This window comes from Camellia sinensis, chromosome 2, assembly GCF_055761805.1.
Source record: "Camellia sinensis isolate YWXY chromosome 2, ASM5576180v1, whole genome shotgun sequence".
Lineage (NCBI taxonomy): Eukaryota > Viridiplantae > Streptophyta > Magnoliopsida > Ericales > Theaceae > Camellia > Camellia sinensis.
Window position 1 is genome coordinate 68,590,995 of NC_138962.1, and position 7,448 is coordinate 68,598,442.

Genomic DNA, 7,448 nt, shown 5'->3' on the forward strand with positions numbered 1-7,448 from the left:
GCTCTTTCTTCTTATTTGACCCCTTTTTGTTTTGTTACTTTTTTTCCCCTTATTTTCTTTGAACTAGTGATTCTTGTAAGTGAATTTATTATTGTAGTTCACTGGTAAGATCTAGTCTTCTTGAATTCTTCTTTAATGCATTCTTAGTTTAATTAATTTGAAATTTAAAATATTGTAGCCATATTTAATCCATATCTAATTTGAAATTTAAATTTTTAAAAAAAGAAATTCCAAATATAATTGTAGTCTTATATAATTTCAAAAAAAAATTAAAAAATATTATTTAAAGATATTAATTAAAATTTGTATTTTTAAAAACTAAAAATTACATGTGGCATTTTTTTTTTTTTAGATCCGCACATAGCATTTAAAAAATTAAGAATTTATTTATGGCCGTGCATGACATGAATATTATGCTAGTTACATTATATTTGAATAGTAAAATCTACAATCCAATGTGTACTTTTATTAGTAATTATTGGTAATACGTGTCAGTAAATTCTTACATATTTTCAAAGATTGTAATTGATTATTTTGCTTTATTATATTATATTAAATTACAATTCCTAAAAGGTAAAAAAAAAATATTAATTGAAAATTTGAAATAAGACAAATAAAATAACCCGACAAAAAAATTTACTTTGAAGCAGACTCCAAATGAATTTGGGGTTGGGGTTGGGGTTGGGGTTGGGGTGTTGTGTAATAACAAAATCTAATTATGTGTATAGAACTTTTATAACTTGTTAACCAATATATCAAAATTGTTGACCACTGCAACATTCAATGGTATTTTTAACTTGCACAAGTAACTCAATTATCAAATATTTTTGAAGTTAATTGTGAATTCGCAATATTAGAAATAAATAAATAATAAGCTCATTACATCTATCTTTTACTAGTTTTTGCTAGTACGCCAATTATTCTTCAACCCCTTTAAAGGGAAAATGCCCAAGTTTAAAGAAGGAAAAAGAAGTGATATGAAGAAAAATGAGGGGAAAAAAGGGGGCTGTTGGGGGCATTCGAAAGCCTAAAAGTAAAAGGTTAAAGAACAAATGAAAATGTAGAGAGTACAATAATGCTCACTGCAGTAACAACCACCCTTCTTCATAGGGATGGTAACATGTTGATTATTCCAATTTCGTTCTCTGTTGTTAGTATCTTATTACACATGGCACATGAAGGGGACAAAAAAAAAAAGAAGTGATTGGTCATTTTATTGGCTCAGTAACACTGCTTTTTCATCGATGTTGACTTTCATGCCTTATGATTGAAGATCTGAACATTACAAATAAATACTCAGTACAACAATGATTTTATTTTAGGTGATAGTATTAGTTTATTAAGTATCACTGGTTAATGAAAACATGCAAATGAGATTAGGCGAATAATCATTTTCTCACTAGCCAAACCATTCAATCTCCAATAGGATAATATGAAAGCTCTCATTGATTGATGATACTGTACGTGATATTACTATTATAACCAATATTTAGTCTTTAAAGTACACTTCCATGCACTCTTAATAACTTTATTGTGCATGGCTTCATGACACCCTTAATACTTGCAAGACTATAATTGTGTTGTTTTGGTGGTTGCATATGATTTTTTCAGTTGTTCATGGGTTAACTTAGTTAGGATGTGTTCTAGCCATGACGCAGTTTTCCCTACCTTGCTCTCTTTGTTGATGTATTTTTGGTTGTTTGTCCATTTCATTTTATATAAATAAATAGGAAAATGCTATGGTATGCACCCTTTTAGGGATGCATATTATATGCACTCTACTACAGAATATGTAATTTTATTATTACAAAATTTCATAACTTCCATCACAAAATGCGTAATTTCGTCACAAATTAACATAACAAAATGTTCAAAATTTTGTGCTTGATGTTGCAAAAACTTATGATGTGGTACGATATTTTTTGTTACGTCAATTTATGATAAAATTACACATTTTGTGGTAGAGAACCCAAATAAAATATCTTCTTTAACCTCTTGTACTTTATTTCATGTGTGATTTGTGCTTTTGAAATTTGAAAATAAGCATAAAACCTCCTTATGTCTGCCACATTTTTTTTTTTTTTTTTGATCGGCAAAGAAAAAATTTCATTAAAAATATGAAATTTAAAGGTACAAGGAAAAAAGAAAGCATTGAGAGAGATTCGAAGAGTAAAACACTCTCCTACTACTGCTACTACTCCTTATGTCTGCCACATGTTCACACTTTGCTGTTAAGTTGGACGGAATGTTTAACGGTGCATTTCAGTACATATACTACGTGTTGATTATGTGGTCATTTCTAAAAGTTGAGAGGATAAAGCACACATGACCCAAATTATAAGATGGTAAAGTGAAATTTGCTCTAAAAATAAAAATAAAAATTGCAAGACCATACAATTATGCAAATAATTGTTGCCATGGGATGAGAGAACACTAAATAGAAGAATAAAAAACCCAACAAATAAAAGAATTTTCATAGTTGGATTGAAAGTAGAATCCAAAAAGTATTTTATTATGAACACCGAAAATACAATTAGCCGACTCTCTCTCCATCCCTCTGTTACAAAAACTCCAAAGATCATAAACCACAACGCCTAAAATACAAGAATTCTAATAATTCCACATTGGATCAAAATAGATTCAAATACAAAAATCAGGTCCAATCTAATGAGATGCCAACATGATACAAAGCATAATTTGGATTGAATTTGCGACACAAGCACTATTGGATCACTGTGTTAGATAATGTCTCAATGGGACCATATAATTAAATGTAGTGTTATCATTTATAAGAAGCCTACAATTTAAGTGATTCAATTTAGTTAATAGGCTTAAGGGTATATGTGTTATGGACCTAATGTGTAGATACTAGTTGTATAATTTCTATTTCTATGAGGGGCAGAAATAGAAATTAAAACATATTGGTTAAAGTTGGTTTTCATTACCTTTCAGTTTTAAAACCAATAATGGTTAATTTATTAGTTTTCATTACCTTTCAGTTTTAAAACCAATAATGGTTAATTTATTGGTTTTCATTACATTTCAATTATGAAAACCAATTACAACCTTTAAAAGGTTATGGTCCCTATTCCTTCCCAAGGTGAGAAAAAAAATAAGAATACTGTTTTGTTTTTCTAAATCCTCTCAAGAAAAAACATAAGGCACCAAAGGGGAAAAGATTAGAAGGCAATAACATAATCAATAACAAAGAGTTTATTGATAATCACGCTTCCGTTTCACCGTTCATCAATGGATTCAGGTATGTCATTTTGTCTTGATTTCTTGATAATACACATGGTAAATGATCCAAAGTGTAAGGTTTATGTTCTGAAATTTATGTTAACACACTGTATATAAATGGAATAGTGGCTCACTCACATCTTAGTGTTCGAGACGAAAATCATAATTGTTCAAACAGTTTACTAGTTCCATCTTTCACAAAAATAACTAATGATAAATAGAGGAAATTAACCGATGAAAGTTATGCTCTAAATTTAACAATTGTTTGAAGTCTTGATATAATTTAAGCCATTCTCAAAATCATAATTGTTCAAAGTGTAAGGTTTATGTTCTGAAATTTATGTTAACACACTGTATATAAATGGAATAGTGGCTCACTCACATCTTAGTGTTCGAGACGAAAATCATAATTGTTCAAACAGTTTACTAGTTCCATCTGTCACAACAACAACTAATGATAAATACAGAAAATTAACCGATGAAAGTTATGCTCTAAATTTAACAATTGTTTGAAATCTTGATATAATTTAAGCTATATAGCAAGTAATGATATGGCTTGGATTGTTAAATAGAGACAACATATGAAAAAGGAGATGAAAAAAGGCTCAACCAAAAGCATAAATAAATCTTCCACTTATTTATTTCATTGTACCATAATTTACATATCACAAACTAGAACCAAACTTTAAAACAAATTACACGACAACAACACGAGAGACATAACGAATGTAGAAGTGGATATAGATCCGTGATACGGGGTTGAAATGGACTAATTAATAGTTCTAGTTGGAAACCGGAGTAGCTTAGCGTAGATCATGCTCTACAACATTCTGATTCGCAGCAAAGTACTCAGTAATGTAAGCAGATGCTTTCCTATCAATACTGGGATCACCCACATACCATCCTCTATCTTCATCGCTAGGCCACACTTTGTAAGCCTTGGTGGATGAGTAATACTCATCCCTCGAGTAGTCTTCCACTCTTCTGTTAGGCCTCTTCGGTTTGAAGATGTTGAGAATAGCAAAGGGACTCTTCTTCATCTGCCTGTTGTTGCTCGTGTCTGATAACAATAACAAAGCTTCGAGGAGTTGTACCTTTAGAGTATAGTACTATACCACTTAGTAATTGCTCTCTTTGTGTTGTGTTTTGCAATGAAAAATGAGGGAATACCTAGAATTTATAGTTGGGGGGGGGGGGGGGGGGGGGGGGGGGGTGTTTTTTTGTGGGTGTGTGTCACCTATTTGATTCAAGGGAGAGGGAATCAAGACATTTCAAGACCGTTGATTGAAAAGTGTGGCCCTGAAGAAATTTTATTGACAAAACTTGTTGGTTAAAAAATTGGCAAAACCAAGTAATATGTTGTGCACCATTGCTTTTGAAATTGACCCCAAAAACATGCTTGTTGGGCTGTCCAATGACTAACTTTGATTATTCTTTAAAGTATTTTCCTTGCTCTTTCTTCTCATTTGACCCCTTTTTGTTTTGTTACTTTTTTTCTCCTTATTTTCTTTGAACTAATGATTCTTGCAAGTGAATGTATTACTTGTAGTACACCCATTGGAAACTTCACTGGTAAGATCTATTCTTCTTGAATTCTTCTTTAATGCATTCTTAGTTATCAAGAATTTCAATGTAATTGAATCTCGAGACATGCTTAGTTGAGAGTGCATTAAAAACAGAAAATAGAAAGATTTAGAGGTGAAGTATCTCCTATGTGAGTAATTATTGCATACTTAAGAAAGCATTGTTAAGTTTTTCTTTTGCCCATTAAAAAAAAAATCCTTCTTTAACTTCTTTTTTTTTTTTTTTTATGTTGTTTTGTTCTTGCTTTGTTTTTTCCTTCTCTTAAAAAAAAAATTAAAAAAAAAAAGTTCGTGAGACCAAGAGATTGGTTATATGGATACGAGTAGTAGTAGTAGGGATAATTTGTACTTTAAAATCTCTCTCGATAAATTGCATCTTCCTCTACCATTAATTTTATGTTTTTAATGAAATTTGTATTTTACTGATAAAAAAAAAAGATATTGTCACGGTGGTACCTTCTTTCATTGGGATGGGTTTAGAGAGCAAAATTCATTTTTATTTATCTTGGTGTTTGGCAGTTCATATAGGAGGCTAGTTTTGTAATTGGGACCCTTCCAACATTGAATTTTTTTTCATCATGTCAAACTTCAGTTAATATTAATCCACATAGGTAATTCATTAGTAAAAATGTCTTGGAAGGCTAGGATCGATCTGTATAGTCTTAGTTCGACTCTTCTTTATGAATAATATTAGGAATCATAAAAAAAATATCATGAAGATGATCATGAAATTTTTTTCATATTTAGATTACACATACAATAAAACACCACACTCTAATCAAAAGATAAAAAATCTTCATAATAAATTTAATGTTATTTTTTTCATGATCCCTAATATTATTTGTTAGCAGGTATTTTAATATTATAATGTGTTAATGTGTTATCGTTGGCTTTTCTTTTCTTTCCCTCCAAGTTTTCAAGTCTCCTCATTCCTATCCTTTCCAAGACTTCCAAGGTAAGTTTCCAAGTCTTGGTCAAATCCACCATGCTTATCTATCCAAGTCTTCTCCAAGTCATCCGTTCCTTATCCACCAAGACAATCTCCAAGTCTTTGCAAGTCTTGGTCTTGGTTCACCAAGACTTATCCATTCTAAGTCCATCTTTACTTAGCCACCAAGATAGATTCTTATATATAATTTGAACTATGTCCTATCTTGGGTGAACACGAAGGGTGAAGAAGTTTTGGTTGTGTTGTTATGTCTTGTGTGAGATTATCAGGCAAATAAAAAAGGGTGTGTGTGATAAAGCTTTGGGTTTAACCAATTGTGCAGTGTTGGTGAACCATACGACTTAGTCGGGCTGTTGTATCCTAGGGAGGACAAGTCAAGATTTTTCTGCTGTACCGGTGTGAGACTTTGCCTAACCATAGAGGACTTGAATCTCCTTAAAGAGAGCGAATTTCTCGCGCCTCAGCCCTTACAATAGTTTTTGTAATTTCTATTATTCTTATTTTCTGGTGTTTTATTTGTAATTATCACCAACATTATTTATTCTTTATATTGTGTCCAGACACATAATTTGTAAGTAATTTGTGTATATCGATAATATACCCATAGGGCTAGGTACAATGTCACCTCATTCCTTTAAGGGGGAAAAAATCCTATTAACTATATGGGCCATTTAGCTCACCTATTCGAACACAAAATCACTGTAATTGTTCAATTAGAGGCAAATGTGACGTGAAGTTTCAGTTTGGTTTATTGGGTATGGCTAGGATAGCACCTAATACAAACAACTTCCTAGTGCGGTTGGAGTATGATGTTGGATCAAAATCAGTGTTTCTTAGGTTATTCATAGAGTACCAGAGGTTCTACTACATGGTTTTTCCCATAAATATTGTAGCAAATGGAGTATGCTTTGAAAAAACATACAAATAAAACATGCTATGCGTTGTAAAACAAGTCCGCAAACAACAAAAATGAAGAGGATTCGAACCACTTACCAGTTCAAGTTGAAGAGGCTGAAGATGAGAGCAACAGCAACAAGAACACGAGCTTATGCAGTATAGAAATAGGGTTGCAGAAGCTCAAGCAAGAGAAAGAGAGAGGATGAATAGTGCAAATGAAGGGTTTCAAAACAAAAGGTTTTGTTTTGTGAAAATGAAGGAAAAATGCGGGACTGTTCAAAAATTACGGAGCACGAAGACGGCTGACAGCTGCATTAGGCCAATAACAGTTCGCCACATGTCCATCGGATGGGAATCGATTCAGTTACAGCGACGGAAGAGACGTTTTGACCGGACAGACAGAGCTCAGTATGAATTTAGCTCGGTTGGGAAACTAAAAGCTTTTAGCTCAGTTGGAAGGCTAAAAGTTTTTTTAGCCCGGTTGGAAGGCTAAAGTTTTTTTTATTATTTAGCCCGGTTGGAGGGCTCAAGTTTTTTAGCTCGGCTAATAAACGGGTAATCCCTATCATGCTGCGCAGATGGAATTAAGGGGCAATTGAGAGGGTAATTTATAGGTAAATTAGGCCGAGCTGGGTAATGGGCCGTTGTGGGCCACAGTAAAAAGGGCTTGGAGATAGCCCGGTCCAGAGATAGCTTCGGAATTAAGCTTGGTCCATGAGAGCTTTACAAGTAGCTCGGTTACCACACGCAGAAATAGCTCGGTCGTGGCATATTGCAGT